The sequence below is a fragment of the Neofelis nebulosa genome, chromosome 7, assembly GCF_028018385.1.
Source record: "Neofelis nebulosa isolate mNeoNeb1 chromosome 7, mNeoNeb1.pri, whole genome shotgun sequence".
NCBI classification, from domain to species: Eukaryota; Metazoa; Chordata; class Mammalia; order Carnivora; family Felidae; genus Neofelis; species Neofelis nebulosa.
Genome location: NC_080788.1, coordinates 56,128,004 through 56,149,489, shown reverse-complemented (window position 1 = coordinate 56,149,489; position 21,486 = coordinate 56,128,004). Strand labels below are relative to the sequence as shown.

Sequence of the window (21,486 nt, the reverse complement as noted above, 5' to 3'; positions counted from 1 at the left end):
TTGTGGTTGATTTTGAGTTTCATAGTGTTGTGGTCTGAAAATATGCATGGCATGATCTTGATCTTTTTGTACTTGTTGAGGGCTGATTTGTGTCCTAGTGTGTGATCTATTCTGGAGATTGTTCCATGTGCCCTGGAGAAGAATGTGTATTCCACTGCTTTAGGATAAAATGTTCTGAATATATCTGTTAAGTCCATCTGGTCCAGGTGTAATTCAAAGCCATTGTTTCCTTGTTGATTTTCTGTTTAGATGATCTTTCCATTGCTGTAAGTGGGGTGTTGAAGCCCCCTACCATGATGGTATTATTATCAGTGAATTTCTTTATGTTTGTGATTAATTGATTTATATATTTGGGTCCTTCAAATTTGGAGCATAAATATTTATAATTGTCAGGTCTTCTTGGTGGTGATATATATCACCTTAATTATGATATAATGCCTTTCTTCATTTTTTGTTAGTCTTTATTTTAAAGTCTAGATTGTCTGATATAAGTTTGGCTACTCTGGCTTTCTTTTGGCAACCATTAGCATGATAGATGGTTCTCCATACCCTTACATTGAATCTGAAGATGTCTTTAGGTCAAACGTGGGTCTCTTGTAAACAGCATATAGATGGATCTTGTTTTCTTATCCATTCTGTTACCCTGTCTTTTGATTGGAGCATTTAGTCCATTGACGTTTAGAGTGAGTACTGAAAGATATGAATTTATTGCCATCGTGTTGCTTGTAGAGTTGGAGTTTCTGGTGGTGTTCTCTGGTACTTTCTAGTCTTTGTTGCTTTTGGTCTTTTTTTTGTTTTGTTTTTGTTTCCATCTTTTCTCCCCTCAGAGAGTCCCCCTTAAAATTTCTTGAGGGCTGGTTTAGTGGTCACGAACTCCTTTAATTTTTGTTTGTCTGGGAAACTTTTTATCTCTCCTTCTATTTTGAATGACAGCTTTTCTGGATAATGAATTCTTGCCTGCATATTTTTCTGATTCAGCACATTGATTCTATCCTGCCACTCCTTTCTGGCCTGCCAAGTTTTTGTGGATGGGCCTGCTGCAAACCTGATCTTTCTTCCCTTGTAGGTTAAGGGCTTTTTTCCCTTGCTGCTTTCATGATTGTTTCCTTGCCTGAGTGTTTTGTGAATTTGACTGATATGCCTTGATGATGGTCGGTTTTTGTTGAATCTAGTGGGAGTACTTTGTGCTTCCTGGATTTTTATGTCTGTGTCTTTCCCCAGGTTAGGAAAGTTTTCCACTATGATTTGCTCACACAACCCTTCTACACTTCTTTCTCTCTCTCCCTCCTTTCTGGGACCACTATGATTCTGATGTTGTTCCTTTTTAGTGAGTCACTGATTTCTCTAATTCTTAAATTGTTCTTTTTTGCCTTAGTCTGCCTCTTTTTTTCTGCTCCATTATTGTCCATAAGTTTGTCCTCTATATCATTGATTCACTGCTCTGTCTTATCCATCCTTGCCACCGTGGCATTTATTCAAGATTGCAGCTCAGTTATAGCATTTTTTATTTCATCCTGACTAGCTTTTACTTCTTTTATCTCTGCAGAAAGGGATTCTAGTCTATTTTCAATCCCAACTAATATTCTTTTTATCATGATTCTAAATTCTGGTTGAGACATCTTGCTTGTATCTGTGTGGATTAAGTCCCTGGATGTCATTTCTTCCTGCTCTTTCTTTTGGGGTGAATTCCTTTATTTGATTATTTTGAAGGAGAAAAGGAATTAATAAGGTAAAAAAAAATTAAAATTAAAAACAACACACACACACAATATCAAATAAATGATGCTAAATCCTACGTGTGTTTTGTTCTGGTTGTTGAAAGGAGCTTGATAGATTAGAGAAAAAAGGGAGAAAAAAAAAGGAAAACGTTTGAAAATTTGAAAAAATGAATACAATGAAATAGAATAAAATGAATTGATGGAAGTAAAATAGAATTTGAAAAAAATTACAAAATAGTAAAGAATATAGTGAAAAACATTAAAGAAAAATATTTTTAATAAAAATTGAAAGTAAAAATAAAACTTTTCTTTCTTTGTTCAAGAAAAAGAAAAGAAATGAAAGAAAAAATTAAAAAGATGGATCAATGAACAGACTGAAATAAGATTGAAATTACCTCGTTTTCCCCTAGAAGTCAAACTATGAAGCACTTTACAGGCCGTAAACTAAGCAGGTGGAGACACTTGTGATCCTGAAGAGTGAGGTTGGCTCAGCTGGGCGGGCTTACTGTAATGGCTCTGTTCTCCACTAGAAGGCGCTGCTTGGTGTACTGGGGTAGATTGTTTTGGCGCTTGTAGGTGTGTATGCGCATGCTCAGGAAGCTATGGCGTCACCCAGCTACCCAGTCTCTGTTCTCCCCGCTCAGCAATCATGCACCTGTCCGTTGTCTCCAGCTTCCCTCCATTCCCTGCCTTTACGCTGTCCGTGACCAAGCCGTCAGGTTGCCAGGCAGCACCTCCTTCCTGAGTTTTATCTCCAATGAGACTGTGTTTCCCAACCCCTCACCTCTGAGGGACTGCGGTTTGACCCGCTCAGACCTTCTTGCAGAGGGTCTCACCGAGCAATGGCTGGTGCTGGCTGCACCCAGGAACGTTCGGGAAACCTCGCTGCTGCTGATGCCCAGAGACTGCGGCTGGGTGCCAGCCCCACCCAGAATAAGTTCAAGCAGTCGTGTAGCAGCAACGTTTCAGGGATTATGGTAAGTAACAACACGCATTTGGCACCAATCTTCACCCTTAAGGTCCTTGTTCCAGCACCAGCTAATGTGGTTGTTCTCTGGGGTCTGCTGGGGCCTTTGCCTCTACCAAATGTCCTCCGAGCAGGGGGCATGGGCCAAGGACCCCCCAGAGCTCACTCTGCTCCTGGGGATTCACCCTTCCCACCAGAGCACCACCAGGTATCGAACTACGGAGTTTGAGACTTTGTGCTCCCCCTGTTCATAGAGTCTTAATGGAATTTAAACCCTCTCCTTTCTCCCTTTTTTGTTCAGTCCCTGTGGCTGTTTCCACTTTTCCGCTTTCTCTCCGGCTGCTTTTAGTGGCGGGGGTGGGGTGGGGGGGTGCTTTTCCCAAACTCTCCCCCCATCTCTATCCCCTATCTGCAAACAAAAACAACTCCCGGCCCTCCGTGGCTTCTATCTCCCCCAGTTCACTTCTCCGTGCAGGGTACCTGCTGAGTTTTGTGGTTCAGGTTGTGTAGATTGTTGTGTTAATCCTCAAATCAGTTTTCTAGATGTGCAGGATGATTTAGTGTTGTTCTGGCTGTATTTCATGGATGGGAGATGCAAAAAAAACTTCCAAGCTGTTCTGCCATCTTGGCCCCTCCCCTCATTGTGGTTTTGATTTGCATTTCCCTGATGCTGAGTGATGTTCAGAATCTTTTCACATGTCTGATGGCCATCTATATGTCTCTGTGGAGAAATGTCTATTCAGGTTCTCTACCCATTTGAAATAGGATTTTTTTTTTTTTGGATATTGAATTTGGATATTGAATTCCTTATATATTGCAGATATTAATGTCTTATGGGTTTTATCATTTGCAAATATCTTCTCCCATTAAGTAGGCTGTCTTTTTGTTTTGCTGATGGTTTCCTTCACTGTGCAAAAGTTTTTGATGGAGTACCCGTTGTTTATTTTTGCTTTTGTTATCCTTGGAAAGTAAGTTTATTCACTGAGTTCAGTGCAGCTAAAATTGGACAAGTTACCAGGAAGCATTGTCCCAAATGCCCACATGCCTGCATTTTCTCTTTGTGGGTGATGACACTGAGAACATTCTGTTCTCACAGATGGCCTCCTTTTGAAACATGAAAAGAAAACTGTAAACAGCAGTTTGCAACCTGTTTACCCACGTTCTCCTATGCCATAGTACCCTTGCAGCTGTGTCTGCCTAGAGAAGAATGCATGTGGTAATGGCTTCCCTCTTCTCACTCTGAAGGACCAACTTGGAAGGGCATAAGGTGAGGCTCTCACACTAGCCAGGAAGTGCTGGCCTCAGTTCGGGTGCCCAGTAACTATCAAGGAGCATCAGAGAGCCTGGAGACCCCCTTTGGCTTCTGAAGTTCATATGTGACCACACCACATAACATTTACGCACTGGGTATATCCACAACCCAAGTACTGACGGCCACCTAGGCCCACTTAACTGAAGAAGTAAGGCGGATTGTGGGCATTGGCACAGCCTTAGGAAGTTAGAGGACAGGCAGGCACTTTCCAAAACTCTGAAACAGAGATTTAGTCACTAGTACCCTAGTAGCTCTAAAGTGTTAACATTGCTTCCACAAATCCATAACTTCCTCTAAGGGAATTGGTTCTGCACTTAGTTCAGTACTTCACAAATCACAGAATGAAACATATGGGATTGAGTAAACCAATCTTCTATCCTTTGGTGCCATCACAAACTTCTGGGTCACCTCCTGTTGATGGATACTTGTTGGGCGAAGAACTTAGAATACCACAGACTGCATTTTATATCAAATGCCTTCAGACCACCTTGAGAGTTAAACCCATTCTTAGAGGAAGGAGAAATGAGAAATAAGATAATTAAGAGTCTGATGGAAAAAAAAATTCTAAGAAAAACTATAGAGACACAGACACAAATAGGAATCCAGTTTTTAAAAATTAAGTAGAATTGGAGCCCAAAAGTAGTGTATGACTGTGGGACCTCCTAGGGACAGGGGAAACTGGGCAGGTTGAATCCCAGTGTGATTGAACTCCTGCTGATCCAGGGGCCACTCAGAGGAAAAGCAGCTGGGGTGAGAGGCTGACCAGAGAGCGGGACATGCCACAGTAGCAAGAGGAGGTCAGGTCTGTTTCAACTCCTTCACAGCCAAATGGTGGTGTGGCCATGGCACTGGAGTACTTGTCCTTGAGAATTTAATTTGCAAGTGTAATTCATGTTTCCCTAGAGAATGCCACTCTAGGGTACCACAAGACACCGTGCCATGTACAGTGTTCAGACTCCCAACAAAGTCTCCCCAGCATTTCTGGGAAACCTCAGAGAATGTCTAGAAGGCTCCCACTGAGTAACAAGATTTTTATCACTGACTAGATGCCAGGACTTCTCTTCCAGCTGTGTCCCACCACCATGGGGCTTATAAGCTCCCACTACACCACCACAATCTCTGTGCCTCATGTTATCAGAATTGCTGTTGATCTTATTCTTTGCCACCACCGGTGTTGAAGCTGGCCTTGTGTCTTCATCCCTTTGGTTGCTATAATGGAATACCATAGACAGAGTGGTTTACAAACAACAAACGCTTGTTTCTTCAAGGTTCTGGAGGCTGGGAAGTCCAAGATCAAGGCACTGGCAGATTCACAGTTTGGTGAGGACTTGCTTCCTGCTTCCTGCGTGGCCATCTTCTCACTGTGTTCTCATATGGCCGATGGGGCAAGGAAGCTCTCTGAGGTCTCCCTTATAAGGGCACTAATCTCATTCATGAGGAGAGGCCTCACCCAAAGCCCCCACCTCCACATATCATCATATTGGGGATTAGGTTTCAACATATGGATTGGAGGAGGATACAAACATTTAGTCTATAGTGCCTTTAATGTCACCACTCCCCATCACTGTTCCAAGGCTACACTGTGCTCAAATCCACAGTGTCCTACAGTGGCCCCCTTACAGCACTTCCTGATGTTCTCAGCATATTACAGATAATGTTTAGAGTTCCCTTGTATCTAGGTTGACTGAAGCATTTTTGCTGGACAGAGCTTGTGTGCCTGACTCTGTTCTCTTTTAGGATGGTTCTTTCCTGGAATATTTATCATGCCAGGTTACCAGACATGCTCAGAAATGCCTAAATTCAGCAGGGAACCTGACTTAGGTTCCAGTGAAAACCACCTTGCTGATTGTGGTTTTTTTTTGAATCTGGTATCTACCCAGAACTGTACCTTGTTTTGTGGCAGAAAATAAGTGGAGTGCATTGCTTTTGTCTTGAGAAACCTAAAAACATGTTGGGAAAACAAGATATGCTCCTAAAATAACCGGTTAAGTAGCAAAATCAAGTGAAATACAAGTGATTATTGAAATGTGCAATACAGAAATTAGAAGATTGTGAATCATCTTGTGTCACGTACTGAAGTGCTGAGAAAGCTCGTAGAGGAAAGATTTGAGTTTGATCCTAACTGATCTTGGCTGTCAGTGACAGGAACCCAATTCAAATTCCCTTAGAGAAGGAACCGTACATCCAGAGTTCATCTGTCTTCAGGCATAGCTAGATGCAGTCATCAGAATTTAGTCTTCACTGTTGCTTTGTGTTTAGACAAAGGTAGACTAGTGAAGGGTTTTCTCAACATGCCCAAGGCAGCATGTTAGTACATTTTCTTTGCAGATGGGCTACTGAATAATAATAACTATGATTTATTGAATCTTTACTAGGTGTCAGGCACATTTATTTTATAGATGAGGAAATCAAGCATACTTTAGGGAGATAATGCAATCCTTCTGACAGACCAAGCAAGTGGGAGGGCTGATAATGAAACCTGATACTGTAGTTGTCTAACTTCTGAATTCATGTTTTACACAATTGTGCTCTTTTCAACAAATTCACTGTTGTGTCCTACCCATCTTCATAGCCTCACTAAAGTCTGTTAATGGCAGGAATGACCATTTTAGAGTGGGATATCCACTGACTGAGTCCCTTGTTGGCCCTGCCCTCCTCTGAGACTCTTCCCAACTAATAGCTCAGTGAGCAACTGGGACATGTTAAGTGACCATGAAAAGCTGTACTGCCATTGTATCCCCTCTTCTTCCATCTGGCACCTAAGTAGCAGATCCTGGTGTAACAACGACCAGTGACAGCCCCAGTGGACTGCCGAACGGGCTCTGTGAATGGACGGAGACTAGTGGCATGTTGCATCAATGGTGACCCAATTTCTTGGTTTCTCTGAATGTCAGGGTCCAGGTATAAAAGAGAACAGAATGATGTGGTGAGCCCAGAATGGATGAAATATGGTCTTAGATTGGAAGAGTAAAAGTATGGTCTTGAATTTTAGATTAAGCTCTCTAAAATGCGTCTCATAGTGCCTCACACTAAGCAGGTTCACATAATTGTAAGCCGGTATTATCATTACTGCTACTACTACCACCAGTACTGTTACTACTGCTGCTGCTGCTGCAATTGCTACCCTTCCCCCTTCTCTTCTTCCTCCTCCTCTATCTATTATACTGGTTGTACTTTTTATAAAACAGCATAATGATGTTTATAATGAAATACTTCTTGATGATAACATCAGTCAGGTTTCTTTTGATGGCAAGTAACAAAAGACCTACCCAACTCAACATGGTTTAAGTGTAAAGAGATTTATTATTTCCTGTAAGAAGTCCAGTCATGAGGCAGTTCCTAAACCAGTTAATTCAGCACCCAGCTATGGAGTAGAGTACCTAGTTCTTTCCATCTTTGACCTGCCAGGTTAACTGTGCTAGTTTTTATTCTCATGCTTATCCTCCAGTGGTGAGAGATGGTGGAGGCATCTCTATCATATTCTCATACATCCATATTGAAGGCTGGGAAAGAGAACCCTACTTCACTGCAGCTCTTTTTAAGAGTGAGAAAAAATTTCCCAGAAATTTCTCTGCAGACTTTACCTTCATCTCAGTAGCCAGAATTGTGTCACATGGCCATTCCCAAAGCAATGACTGGCCAAGGGAAATATAATCCCCATAACTGGTGTGAGGGGAAGTGGCCTGTACTTTCTAAAGTCTATGCACTCTTGAACAATGTCAGGGTTTGATTAGCATGAAAAGAATTGGAAGATGGCCATTAGGTGCATAACCAGCAGGATTAGCCACAATGATGTTGCTGGAGCTGTCTCTCAATGTAAGCAACCTGATTGCAGCCTGAATTTTCCACAATTCTATGTTTTCCACTCCTTGAGAATAGTAAGAATCAAAATGGAATGATTTTGGAGCTGAATAAAGTGTAGCAATCATATATATTTTTTCTGTAGTTATGTCTTGTTTTTATTATGAGAACTGAGATTTCATCAAGCTAAAAACAAGATCTCCAGTGGTTACTGGACCCCATTGGCTTTTTTTTTTTTTAAAACCTCTATACTGAGTTAAGAAAGCCCAGAACAAACTTCATTAGGCTTGAACATTATTGTGAGAATAGAGGGTGGAGAACTAAGAAAAGCATGTCATCAGAAATGTCCTCTTTCCAGTCTTTAAATATATTTGTAATACTTTCAAATGTAAAGGAGGTAGTAGGAAGAGTGAATACCTTTATTTGATGGAATCAAAATCTTAAAGATTGTAATAGAACTGGCCATTGGACTAAGAGAATTAAAACTAATTTTCATGAGAAAAAGCAAATAGAAGTTCCTTAATCAGACCTCAAAAGCAATTATTAAAATATGAAAAGGTAGTGTAGGGGTATGTGTGAGGTAGGAAATCTCATTCTACTTATGAAAAATAACTTATACATTGAGTCAGGAAAGTTAGTTTATATTGCAGTAACAAATAACCCCCAAATCATGTGCATAATGCAACAAAAGTTTATTTTTTAGTCAAAGTGTGCCACATGTCCAGGCAATATGCCAGGGCATCTGTCCTCCGTGTGTTGGCTGAGCATTCCAGCTTGATTCAATCCATGACGCTTCCTAATCAACACATGAGTTGACAATTGCTATGATGGGAAAAAGCGGGCTGGAAAGTTGAGAATGAGTACTTAAATGTCTCAACTTTGAATTGACATATGGGACCTCTGATTTTTTTTTTTTTCATTGACCAGAGATGGTCACATAGTCAGCTAACTTCAAGGGTTGGAGACATGTATTCCTCTCAAGTGCCTGGGGAATAGAGCAGAATAAGCCAGTGATGACCAGAAGCATCATTAATTTGTCTGTCACACAAATTTTAGTGGGAAGTTCATTATGAGTCCAAAATACCATTAGGCTGTTAGAATCTATGTAAATGTGAGGCTACATTGATTGTAGTAAAATCTCAGAATAATAGAGCTAATAATGAGTTTACTTCCCTACTCTGGACAGAATGTTCATTGAGTGTTGTGCTCACTCAAGGGACTATAAGAGGTCCTCTGGGGGTGTGAGAGGAGAGGAGCTAAATGCAGAATGGTCAACAGCTCTTTATGTTTACACTGGAGACGTCTTCTGAGGACAGTTAGCCATCTATCCTCAAATATATTAATATTTGATTTGCTTTACTGGGCTGTGAGTGGTAATTTACAGGGAGGAATATTTCTGTTCAATTTGAGTCTTTTTCAGTCAAAACTACATGGATTGCCCCATGGGGGAGGAGAGTTCCTTCTCAAGGGTGGAGTCTGAGCATAGGATGAATCTCCTCTTTGGAACAAAGTTTGAAAGAAAAGGAAAATCCAAGCATCATATGGCTCATTGGACTAGATAGCCCTTAAAGATGCTGACAGGCCCACATTTGATAATCAGATGGTTCTTAAATCGCCTATCACTCCCATCTGGGTGATTACCCCAGGACTTCCCAAACCCACTGGCACTTGCTTGGGCTTCCTTCCAGAGTCCTGGACCATATATTGCTGGTGCCTGGCTACACAAATAAGAAACTGATGACTTCTATGCCAAAGGTAAAGAAGATGGGGTGTGGTTCTGAGCCCTGGGTTGCTGTATTTTATCCAGAATTGTATTCATAAGGCAGCTCCAAGTCATTCCAGAGCTAGTTATGGAAACATATGAGAAGCCACATACCCTATTGTCTTTCTGCAATGAAGCTGGGCTGAACTAATGCAAACCAAATTTGATTTAAACCAAAAATAAAATCAAGAAATTCTTGTTAGAGAATTTGTATGTCATTTTATCCTTGAGTGAATTTTTACAGCTCAGTTGGAAACTCTATCAAATAGATATTAGAACTTCTTTGACAACCTTTGACGTACATGTTAGCCAGGGTGTGCATGTTGACTATCCAGAACTGCCCTGCTGAGCCACCAGGGGTTAACTACATTCTTCACTCAGTAATCATTTCCTGACATCTTCCTGATGACACACACTCACACACACACACTTTTTTCTTCTTGTTTCAATTCATGAGTTGCACTTTCTTGGTTACTATGGCTGCAAATTGTTGATACTGGATTCATAGTCAGGTTTTTATTCCTTTTTTGTAATTTTTTCCCATGAACTAATCAGCCACAGTGGAGTTAAAAATACGAGTAAATGTGAACCTTCCACAAAGCATTTTTATATTCTACTGCCATTCCCTTCATACCCTTTGTCAGTTAGAGTTGTTAACATAAGAAAATAAAAATGTTCAGCCTCCTCCCCTTTCCCATCTCCTCTTCCTTCTCATTTCCCGAGCTTCAGAGGAGAAGAACCATCAACCATTTCCCATCAGGACTCTGTAGAGTAACATATGTCCTCAATTACTGGGATGAGAAACTGAAGACACCTTTTGGGTTGGTGATGGATGACTGGTTGGCCTCTGCTCTTTGTTGGATCTGCACCACGGATGCCACAGTTTCAGTGGGTTATTTGTCTTGCGTAGGCAACTATGTTTGGTAGTAATAATATTGGCTGACCTTTATTGAGTGCTTGCTGTGTGTTAGGCACAGTTCTGCGAATTGTATATGTTTCACCCACTTAATCCTTGCTACAAGCCTGTGAAATAGGCACTATTAGTATCTCTGTATGAAGAGAGGCACAGAAAGCTTGAATAACTTTGCCAAAGTTACACAGCCAGGAAGTGGTCAAGCTGGGATTGGAACCAAGACAGTTTAGTTGTAGGATTCAAGCTCATTAAGCACTGTGCTAGACACCAGTACCACAAAGTATCACAACCTTCTTGAGTTTTGATTTTGGGGGTCCTTTTAGGTCTCAATTTTTCATTTATAAAATATTTCTCCACTGAAATTGAAATGAAGCTGACTCAGCCTTGACCCTGAAGTAATAGACACACATAGTGAAATACTTGATCATGGGATGTGGAGGGGGGAATGTATAAACGCTGTTTAGTCATGTGCATTCAGTGATCTACTGCAAGTGCCTCCTGACTTATAAACCATTCATACAAAATCACCCTCTCTTTTCCAATTCTTGCACCATTGACAGAAAAGTGATTTTTTTTTTAAAAAAAGGAACTTTTGAGTGAATATTTAGGTATAGAGGTGAGTATGGAAAGTGTCACTAGTACAACCCATTTTGCTGATTTCGATAGATACCTGGGCCTTACATTTTTATTTGTTCCAATTATTTGACAACCTTCTCTACCTACCCATGTTAGCAGGATTCCATTGTGTTCTTGTCCACTGTGGTGATGAGACGTCCCCTCCCAGGTCCTGCCCTGGCTCTGGATACACCTCACCCTTGGAGTTCAAGGTTTAGGCTGTCTTTGGCTCTATGTAAAGGATCAGCTATTGCTTCCCAAACATAGCTACCACCCCAAGGTGGCTGGTCTAGATGAGTCAGTAAGATTGTAACTTCAGCTATACTTCTGGAATTAGTTTTCCCCACAAAATAGTAGCTCTGTTTACTGATCCAGACTCCCTGCACAAGGGGTTCTGCTTTGGGGCACCTGATGTCTCAGTGAACCTCTGTTAGGACCATCTCAATCCATAGGAGAGGCTTTAATCCTGCTGAACCCTACATGCATCTCAATAGTTTTTAGACAGTTCTGTGTAACACACCCTTTTCCCTGGAGAGCAGCCAAGTCTGCTTAATTGAGACCATTCAGGTGTTACAAGGAAACATCAAGGATAGTCCATCCCAGGGTGACTTTCTGCATCTACATAGGTATAAAAGCTGTTGGCAGTATATTTTCTAAAAGCATATTCAAGTTATGCTTCATTGGACTTCTTGCTAGAGAAATATGACAACTTCTCAGGGTATCAGAAACTTAGGCAGACTCCCAGGTGGGTCCAGCCTTTCTACCCCAATAAGATCTACCTGGTTAGAGGCAGTTCCCCAGAGAGAGGGCATGGCTATTTCCAGAAAGAGAGAGAGTTGCTGGACAGACAGATGAAAGGTGACCAATACATATAAAAGTATGTCTGGGCTGTTTAACTCTGGGTTTGTGAGAGGAGGAAGAAGATATCTTTTCAACTCTAGGTGGTCCTGTTTTCACTGAAGGAAACAAGATATTGTCCATCATTGGGTATTGAGGAGGGCACCTTTTGGGATGAGCACTGGGTGTTGTATGGAAACCAATTTGACAATAAACTTCATATATTGAAAAAAAAGATATTGCCCATCATTTATGTCACTACTGTAGAAAATTAATTTTGAGTTGAATAAAAATTTGCAACAACTATGTGGACTCAGAGTTAGGAGGAAGATAAAGGAATCACTAAACAAAGATTGGTGCCATTGCCTCAGTATCTCAAACCCTTAAATACTCAAGCTCTATGCCCAATTCCACTGGGACTACAATGCATCGATTCCATTAATTAAGAACATACAGGTAATTTACACATTGGGCAGTGTCATCTCAGAAATAAGAGGGCACCAAAGAGAGCACCAGGAAATGCCAGAATAATTTGGATGACCAATATGCATCTCAGTAGTTCTAAGACAGTTCTGTGTAACACAACCCTTTTCCTGGAGAGCAGGGAAGGAGAGAAATTACCATCTCATCTCTTCTTTTATTTCCTCTTTGCCTTCCCCAACTTCCTTCTTTGAATGAACAAGTTGCTAAGGAATAGGAATGCTTGGCAAAAGCATTTTCCTTTGGAGAAAGGGAAAATTAATATTTTGAGGGTGGGGAGGTTGGGGATGTGTAAGCATGAAGCCAAGGGTTTGATTTTCCTAGAAATATGGTGCCTGGCTGGCTCAGTTGGTAGAGTGTGTGACTGTTGATCTCAGGGCTGTAAGTTTGAGACCCAGGTTGGGTGTAGAGATTACTTAAAAACAAATCTCAAGAAAGAAAATTTCTAATTAACAGCTGGCAGCTACACAAAACATCTTGCACCCTATGGGAAAGCCAGGACTGAAAGGTTGGGTGGGATGAGGAGGCCTGATGCAATCACATTCCATTGGACACATATCCTTTCCTGTGGGTAAATACTGTCCTGGGATATCATGCTCTGTTCCTAATAAATTTCAACAGGCACAGACATAGACATATCACCTAGAAAAGGTCTTCACATGATAATTGTTCCTGCAAGCCAGGAAATAGAGCTGATTTCCCATTAAAAGTAGGTCTACCTGTTCAGTGGGGTTCCCAGGTCGCTGTCATGGAGAAGTTATTTGCTGATTCATCTTGAAATTGGAGAATTTTCAACTTTCCATTGTATACATTTCTGTCTCTTTCCAGAGAAGTCTTTAAAAAAATAATTTTATGTAATATATGTAAACTATGTTTCACTGTTTTATATTCTAACAAGAAATCTTATTCCTAATTCCAATAAAGGGGAAATTCACAGTTCTTTTAATGCTTCTCAGTTCAGAATGTAAAAAGGCATGAACCATGGAAAATTAGTGGCCTAGTGTTTTGAGACTACTGAAAAATGCATCTTTTATTTAAGCCTTGAGAATTTTGGTAATACTTTTTTTTTTTTTTTTTTTTTTTTTTTTGCACTTAAGAATGTAGGTTCTAGGGGCACATGAGTGGCTCAGTTGTTTAAGTGTCCAACTTCAGCTCAGGTCATGATCTCGCGGTTTGTGAGTTTGAGCTCCATGTTGGGCTCTGTACTGAAAGCTCGGAGCCTGGATCCTCTATTTTTGGATTCTGTGTCTCCCTCTTTCTCTGTTCCTCCCCACTCCCTCTCTGTCTCTGTCTCTCTCTCAAAAATAAATAAACATTTAAAAAAATGAAAAAAAAGTTTAGGTTCTACTTTTTTGTTACTCCCTTGAATCTCATTTACCTGTGCAACCAGAGAAATGAGTTTCAAAAAAATTACCTTTTTTAAGAAAAATTTTTTTCAGTAAGAAAGAAAATGGCTTCCAAGAACTCTTCAGTCGCCTAAATCCTTTCTGTTCAGATATGCGGTTCCACTCCTCCTGCCTTTCATCCTAGCTCTGGCCGTGTGACTGAATTCCAGGATTTGGGGAGTGGAAAGGACCTTAGAGACTATTCCAAATCACAACTGGTGTAGGGATCCCATCCTCACCCCCATCCCTCCCAATTTGGTCATGAGTCCTCTGCTTATATGGATATCCAGTGGTGTCTCTATTTTGTGAGGCCACTTTCTGTAGGGGATGGACTCATTTTCAAAGATGGGTGAGACAGACAGACTAAATAAAAAGTCATCTTTTTCACACCAGGCAGGCCTTGTGTTGGTTCTGAGGACAGTCAGCCAAGTAGATGTGGTCTCTGTCCTCATCAAGCACCTAGTAGGGTAGATAGACATTAGACAAGTAAGTGTATGGATAACTAATTACACTACTTACAATGATGAAAAATGACATCAAGGACAAGTGAAAATGGCAGCAAGGACTGTTCATAGGGATATAGAACCTATACTGAGGGTCAGTTGGAACTTTTAACTGAGATTTTTAATTTTTTTCCTATCACCCATATGAAGAAGCCTGGGAATGAAAGTATGGGTTAGAATTTCTTTTTTTTTTTTTTTTTAAGTTTATGTATTTGTTTTTGAGAGAGAGAGAGAGATGGAGAGAGAGAGAGAGAGCACACACAGAGGAGGGGCAGAGAGAGGGAGAGAGAATCCCAAGCAGGTTCCACACTGTCAGTGTAGAACCTGAGCGGGCCTCAAACTCACGAAACTTGAGATCATGACCTGAGCGAAATCAAGAGTCGGACACTTAACCAAATGACCCAGCCAGGCACACAAGAAGTGTCATAAATGAGAGAGTATTGATAAAACCTTGATGTTTTCAATAAGGAAATAGTTAAGTATTTGGCAATATATGTATTTGGTGATATATATATTATAAAATATGTATTTGGTTATACATATATTATACATAATAGTGCCTAGTACATGGTATATTCCCAATGTTAGCCATATTTATAGTTATTATCTGATGTTTATATTTAAAAAAAATCCATCCACACACTGTCATGAAAGAGATATCATTGAGGCACCTGTAGTAGCAAAGTGTTCACTCACTCCTTAAAAAAGTCCAAAACAAGCAGATATGATAAGAATAAAACATTGCCATCTATAATATTTGCTTTACATCACCATGATGAATCCTCTCCTCCATCTCCCCTCAAACCCAAATCCTTTAAAGTCTATTTGGAAGGGGGCAGGGCAGAAATGTGTAGAAATTGGGGGTGGGTCTTTGTGTTTGATATCTGGGTCAATATGGTGCACAACAGACAAAGCATACTGGAAAGTAGAAGCTTGAGTGGTAGAGGAGACAGCCGTAATATAAGCCCTCAGGAATTCAGAGAAAAATCTAGGTGGGGGTGGGTAATAGGGATAGGATTCAAGCCTCTTATACCCAGGTCTAAGGGGCAGAAACACCCCACCTGAGTTACTTAAGAGGTAGAGCCCAGAATGCATTGCTGGCTCACCTTCACTGTGGTTGGCTGTTAAACAATGTGCTGTGAATCTTCCACTTTGCTTCTCCTCCCTGCTGTGTTCTTTCTTGGCAACATTCCTTATGGATAAGCCATATGGGCAGCTTTGGATTCTGTATTTGCTTTGGCTTGGTGGTTTACCACTTACTTCCTGTTAACATTCCTCTACCCTTACCCCAGAATATGGGTCTCTTTCAGAGCCACCTGCTCCTTCTCTTCTGTGTACCCATAGACTCCCGCTTTCTGATTTCTCCATCAGCTACTTGGCACTTGCCTGGGACTCAAATCTAACTTCTGTTCAAATATTTTCCATCTGAACTTCTTGTTTGGAGCAGATAGTGTTTCGCCGTGGTAGGCCTTTATTGGGATAGAAGAGGGTGATCAGGGATGGTGCTGGAAAAGTCAAGTTCATATTTCCAGATGACTTTGAAGTGAGACCTGATAAAGCCCTTCTTCCCATGGGCTTCTGCCCAAAAAGCCTTAGGCTCAGTGCAGAGGTGATTATGGCCAGAGAGGCTGGTGCTGAGTTTGAGGCCAAAAACCAGCCTAGGAATGGACAGAGGCTCAGAGCTGGCACACATGCCTTTAGATTCTCTCATATTTTGTCTCCTGGGTCTTCTTAACCCAGGCTGTTGGCCTAGTAAGAGTGCCAGGCCAGGCCACAGTCCAACGCCAACACGTGTGCTAAATGACCACACCCCACATGTGGCACACCATGTCCTGGCCACTCACAAACTACCCGAGTGTTTGTCTCCTCCAATGGAGTTCAGATAAGGGCTTTCAGCTTGGCTGCCTCCACATGATTTTCCCCGGGTTCATGAGCTCCACAAAGAAACACACTTACCTATTTAAGGAACCTCTTTCCTTGACTTTGACTTAGATGGATGTACCAACCAGGAACATTTTAGGGAGGTGGAACAGTTCTGTTAATCAGGGTTTGTGTTCAAATCCTAGCTCTGCCAGTTTTTAGCTGTGTGACCATGAGCAATTCCCTTAACATTAGTACATTAGTCTGCCTTTCCTCGTTTGTAAAATGGAGCTAATAATGCAAAAGGGTGTGAAAAATTAAAAATATAATCTGCAAATAATAAGATGGGTGATTCCCTGAAAAACATGCCAGTCATATTGAGACAGGAAATAGGATTGATGTTACATATGGAGGGGTGATCCCTTCTTCACCATTTCAGGAACGAAATCCATAGCTCAGTAGAAAATACAATGGGTAGCTGAGTCAGGAAAAATAACTTTGTGTGTGAACTCTGAGCACTGTGTAGGAAGAGCAGAGCTGTGCCCTGGCTCTTGGTGTTTGATGTCTGAGGGTCCTGAGTTGAGGTGACATTGACAAAGGACAGTGGAACACGGCAGGTGCATGTTCTGACATCCACAGTGCCTTTGGACTTGCTCCCATTTCTGGAAATGCTTGCCTGAAGGGGTTGGACTCTTGGAATGGGCAGGGGTCAGCTCATGTGCCAGGTCATCAATTTCACTGAGCAGCTGTCTCTAGTGGGGGCTTTGTGGAATCTCAACAGTGACTGCTGGCAGTGGCAAACACAGCCAGAAAGAATGAGGTTCCTTGGCAGACTAGGCAAGGTTTTGGGTTTAACGCTTTAAGGCAGTACTGGTCTGCAATGACCCTTTGGAGGGAAGACTTCCTGGGGTCTTGGAACTTTTACACAGACATAACATGGATGCAAAGGCATTTAATGCTCACATTTTAGAGAATGTGACCTCATTTTCTGTTCCAAGCTGGTGAGTCGGTTACATTTGTAAAGTGGTTAGCACACTGCCGGGCACATTTTAAGGGCTCCATAAACAATGCTCATTATTATTGAGCACACGTGCCACAGCAGCCAGAGGGCAGCGGAGCACTCCTTGGCAGCTGGAGGTCCCTAAGGGGAGGGCGGAGGCTTAGGAGCTGGGGGAAGAGAGTGGAATCATTTAGCAGCTGACACACACCCGGTCACTCCAAGGAATCTCCTATCCCGGCACAGAAGTCTGACCCAATTTGCTCGGCCCTTCTCCGGAGGTTTTCTGGTTCCAGCCACAGATCTGAGCCCGGAGCATCCTTCCTCTTAGCTGGCTGTGTTTGAGAGACAGAGGTGGTGGCCGGAGCTCACCCAGGTTTGGGAGCCTTGAGCACTAGCTCATCTCCTCCAACACTCTCTGGGGGTTGGAAGGCTGTGAGAAAGGGAGGGAAGAGGGTGTGGGGCACCTCATGTGGTCAGGAAGGCCTCCCTTCCCTTGGAACACACAGCAGCCAGATCCTGGGCTCATCAGGTTGTTTATCATCCTCAGTCTCAGAGAGAACATACCCACATGACAGCACTTTGCAAGTTGGAAAGTACTTTCCAAACGTACAAGACTTCAGCCTGGGATTCAACCCTTGGAGCACAGGATCCTCTGTCAATTCTCTCAAAAGGGGATTCACATCACTTAAGTCACACTGGGGTGGAGATGCCACATTAGCCAGTGTGATTTGCTAGTCTTGGGCTCCACATTCTGTTTTTTTTTTTTTTAAATGTTTATTTTTGAGAGAGAGAGAGAGAGAGAGAGAGAGAGAGCAGGGGAGGGGCAGAGAGAGAGGGAGACAATCCCATGCAGGATCTATGTCATCAGCACAGAGCTCGATGTGGGTCTCGAACCCATGAATGGTGAGATCATGACCCGAGCCAAAACCGAGAGTCAGACGTTTAACCAACAGAACCACCCAGGCGCCCCTGGGCTCCACATTCTTGCCAGGAATCTTTCTGTATCTGTACAGGAGCCAGAAGAATGGAGAGTGACTTGAACCAGGTCATCCCAAGCATTAATTCTCATAGAATCTGAGAGCTGGGAGCACAGAGGGTGGGCTCAGAAGAGGGAGATAAGGGAGCAAGGGAACTCAGGAGGTCACCCAGGACAGCTTTTAGGCACCACCATGTCTTCTTATAAAGGTGAGAACTGAAACATAGACTTACCTTCTTGCTCAGATCCACCACCCAAACTGCTGCCTCTTCCTGCCACACTAGATCCCCTCCTGTTCTAGTGGCCTTTGACAAGCTTAAGAGTTTTATTTCTTATATGTTACTATTCTTTTCCAGCCTCTGGAGCAAAATCACATTCTATGGCTGCTAATTTTACTTACACATGATGAACTCAGTTGTTTGTTTTCATTTTTTCCATCTTCCCATGGGTCCTTGATTCCACAGCCACTAAGGCACCCACTGCCTGAGGTGTCAGTCATTCTAGAGACTTGGAGGTCACACTTGTCCTGGTCACACTTGCTTCACCTTTGTTTTCTGTTAACAAGGTCTTATACAAGCCCCTTTACTCTTAGTCTTCTATAACCTCTTCTATAATCATGTCTCCTTGGTATTCACACACAGAGGACCAGGTAAAGGTGAGACAATGAGACAAGGAGACAAGAGACTTTCCCTAGGTCACTCAATAGAGCAGCCGAGCAGGAAAGAGAATATTTCACCTTATGTGTGGTCTTGACTCTACTCCCTCCCTCCCATTTCTCAAACCACCACCTTGCTGAGGTCTCCTGCCTGGACTTGTGCAGGATTTCATGCTTTCAGTGAATGATTGAGGCACAAACAGCTCTTGCCTTCATGCCTAAATGCCAGATGAGATAAATGGGCACTGGTCACGTGATCAGGGATGAGCAATAAAAAAAAATGAAAGAGTCTTCTGGATTTGTTCTACTGTGTCAGGTTCCCAACTTCTCAGGCAATTCTATACACTCCTGGATGAACATTCCTAATATTCCCAAAGCAACCCACTGTATTGCACTCTAGGCAGGCATTCTAACCCCTCCATGACCATGATCTCATGACTTTACTCCCGTTCTGCACTGTGCCTTCTAGCTAGTACTGCTGCCCACTCCATTCTTGCCCAACTCAGGGCCCCCACTTGGGATATATTCTTGATGTAAAGGCCTATTGTGACCACCACATCTCCAAGAAGCTTTCTCCAACATCTCTGATGGAAATGATCTTTCACCACTTCCACTATTTTACTCCTTTACCAAATTTTAGGACTTCCTTTGTGGGAAAGATGAATGTCACAAGATTCAAGGAATTTATAACTCCTTTTAGGCAATGAAAAGCCCAATAGGAGACAAGGGAAATGGAAGACCTAAGATTATCTACCCTTCACATTTTTTGAAAGCCCACCCTTGTTCATAGAACATTCACAATTTATCTTTTCTGAGCCATTGCTAAGTTCTGGGCACTGAAGAGCAAAATGCAGCATGCATAACATGGTTTCTGGCCTCTGTGACTTTACATTTTGAGAAGTCCCTGGGAAGGTTATAGTCTGTATTGTCTGAAAAGCACTTACTAAGCTCTGGGAACTCAGCCTGTGATGCATGTCCCTGTATGTGATGCACTGATAAATACGTCTTATAACATGACTGTGAGCACATCATTATCTTCTCGACTTTGCATGTTCACTCTGGTTCTTCTCAGCCAGAAATGTCTTCCTCATACCCACTTTTCAGCATCTTACTCAGGTTCCCTTCTTTCTGCTCCAGGCTTATGACTTCCCACTTCTTTGAACTTCTTTCAGGAATTGTAACTTAGCACCACATAATTTAACTCTTCCTTGTATGGTTCAGAAGCATGATGTTTAGTGACTTTGGAGTTTGTAGCAGCAATTCCTAGCCAGCTGCCAAAAATACCTGCTCTCCTCCCATTAGGTCATGTTGTCTCTGGGACACAAGTATCCAGCAAGTCCATTTTTCGCTCCCTTTGCATCTTACTAGGGCTATGAAACCAATTATGGTCAATGAGGTAAAAGTGATTTATATTGCTTTCGGGTGGAGACCGTTATAATATCCCATGTGTCATCATCACTCACTCTTCCCCTTCATTGATACTTTTGGATGCCAGATATTGGAAATAGCAGAGCTTCAGGATGAAAGGGGCCTGGATTCCTGAGTCACCACCTGGAAATTAACCTCCCAGGAAAGCCCAGACAACCAAGAACATTTGCCGATTTGGGGCAAGAAAGCAGCTTTTATTGGGTTAAAATACTGAGGGTTTTTTTGGACCAAAACAGAGTTACATAAATTCAGGACCAAATTCCATTTCTGCTACTTGTTAGCTGTGTGATGTTGGGAAGATCACTTATGCTTCCCAGGCCCCAGATCTCCATCAATCAGAAGGAATCAGTAGTACTTAACTTTGCTGGATGGTTGTGAGGCATAATTGAGATATTTCTGAAATGCTCAGGACATTGTAGAAACCAAACATTTTCTGTATTTCTGTGCATGTGTGTGTGTGTGTATGTATGTGTATAAGCTCTCCCATGCAGTGGCTTCATTTGTGTTAGTTTTGTCAGTAGATTGTAAATCCCTCGAGTTCAATATTGTATACCCTGTCTATATTCACCATAAAGCCTAGCACAGTGCAAAGCACATAGCAAATCTCAATAAATATTTTATAAGAGGCAAAAACCATCTTGGGTTAAAACATAAGCGAAACTAATTTCTTGTGCTACATCCTTGATGATCTCCTCCATAGGCCGCCCATTACCCTCCCCATCACACACCTCTTTCATTCTCTTCTGTGTATGACCCTCCCCCACAGGTCCAGTTTCCTCGGCTTCCCACGGATCCACCCTTTAAAGTGTATTTTTGTGTATACTTGTTGCTTAGTATGTGAGTAAATGGGTGTATCTGTTTGGATGAAAGTACTTTTGTGGTTTGTGACCAATGGAGTGGAGGCCAGACAAGGAAGGGAGGGTGCCAATTATTAAGCTCTTTGGAAACAGATAGCGAAGAAACCACGCTGGAGGTGACCTTGTTTCATATTTTTATAAACGAGCAATAGACATGAGTTGCATGATGAAATCTCTAAGTTGGAAGATGTTGCTAAGCACTTCTGCCTGGCATAAAATATCAAGTTGATGAGGGTCAACCATCTCATCATATTGGTATGTTGAGACTTTGGGAATTGTGTCAATGTGTTTTTAAAAGGAGGACAAGAGCAATGAAGGAATGATGGATTATCTGAAGTCAATTTGAGCCAACACAGTTTAGCATATCTTAAAAAAATAAATCAGACTCTATCCTCACTTTTAAAAAGGCAGTTGAAG

General features: G+C 42.0%; 1 long non-coding RNA gene across 2 annotated transcripts in view; it reads left to right on the top strand.

Annotated features, from left to right (window-relative positions):
• The window catches only part of LOC131516601 (uncharacterized), a 67,666-nt gene that overhangs the window by 18,592 nt on the left and 27,588 nt on the right, over positions 1-21,486 (top strand). For both annotated transcript variants that reach the window (XR_009264166.1, XR_009264167.1), the window contains one exon: positions 2,391-2,695. This is a non-coding gene — a long non-coding RNA (uncharacterized LOC131516601). The remainder of the gene's footprint in view (positions 1-2,390; positions 2,696-21,486) is intronic.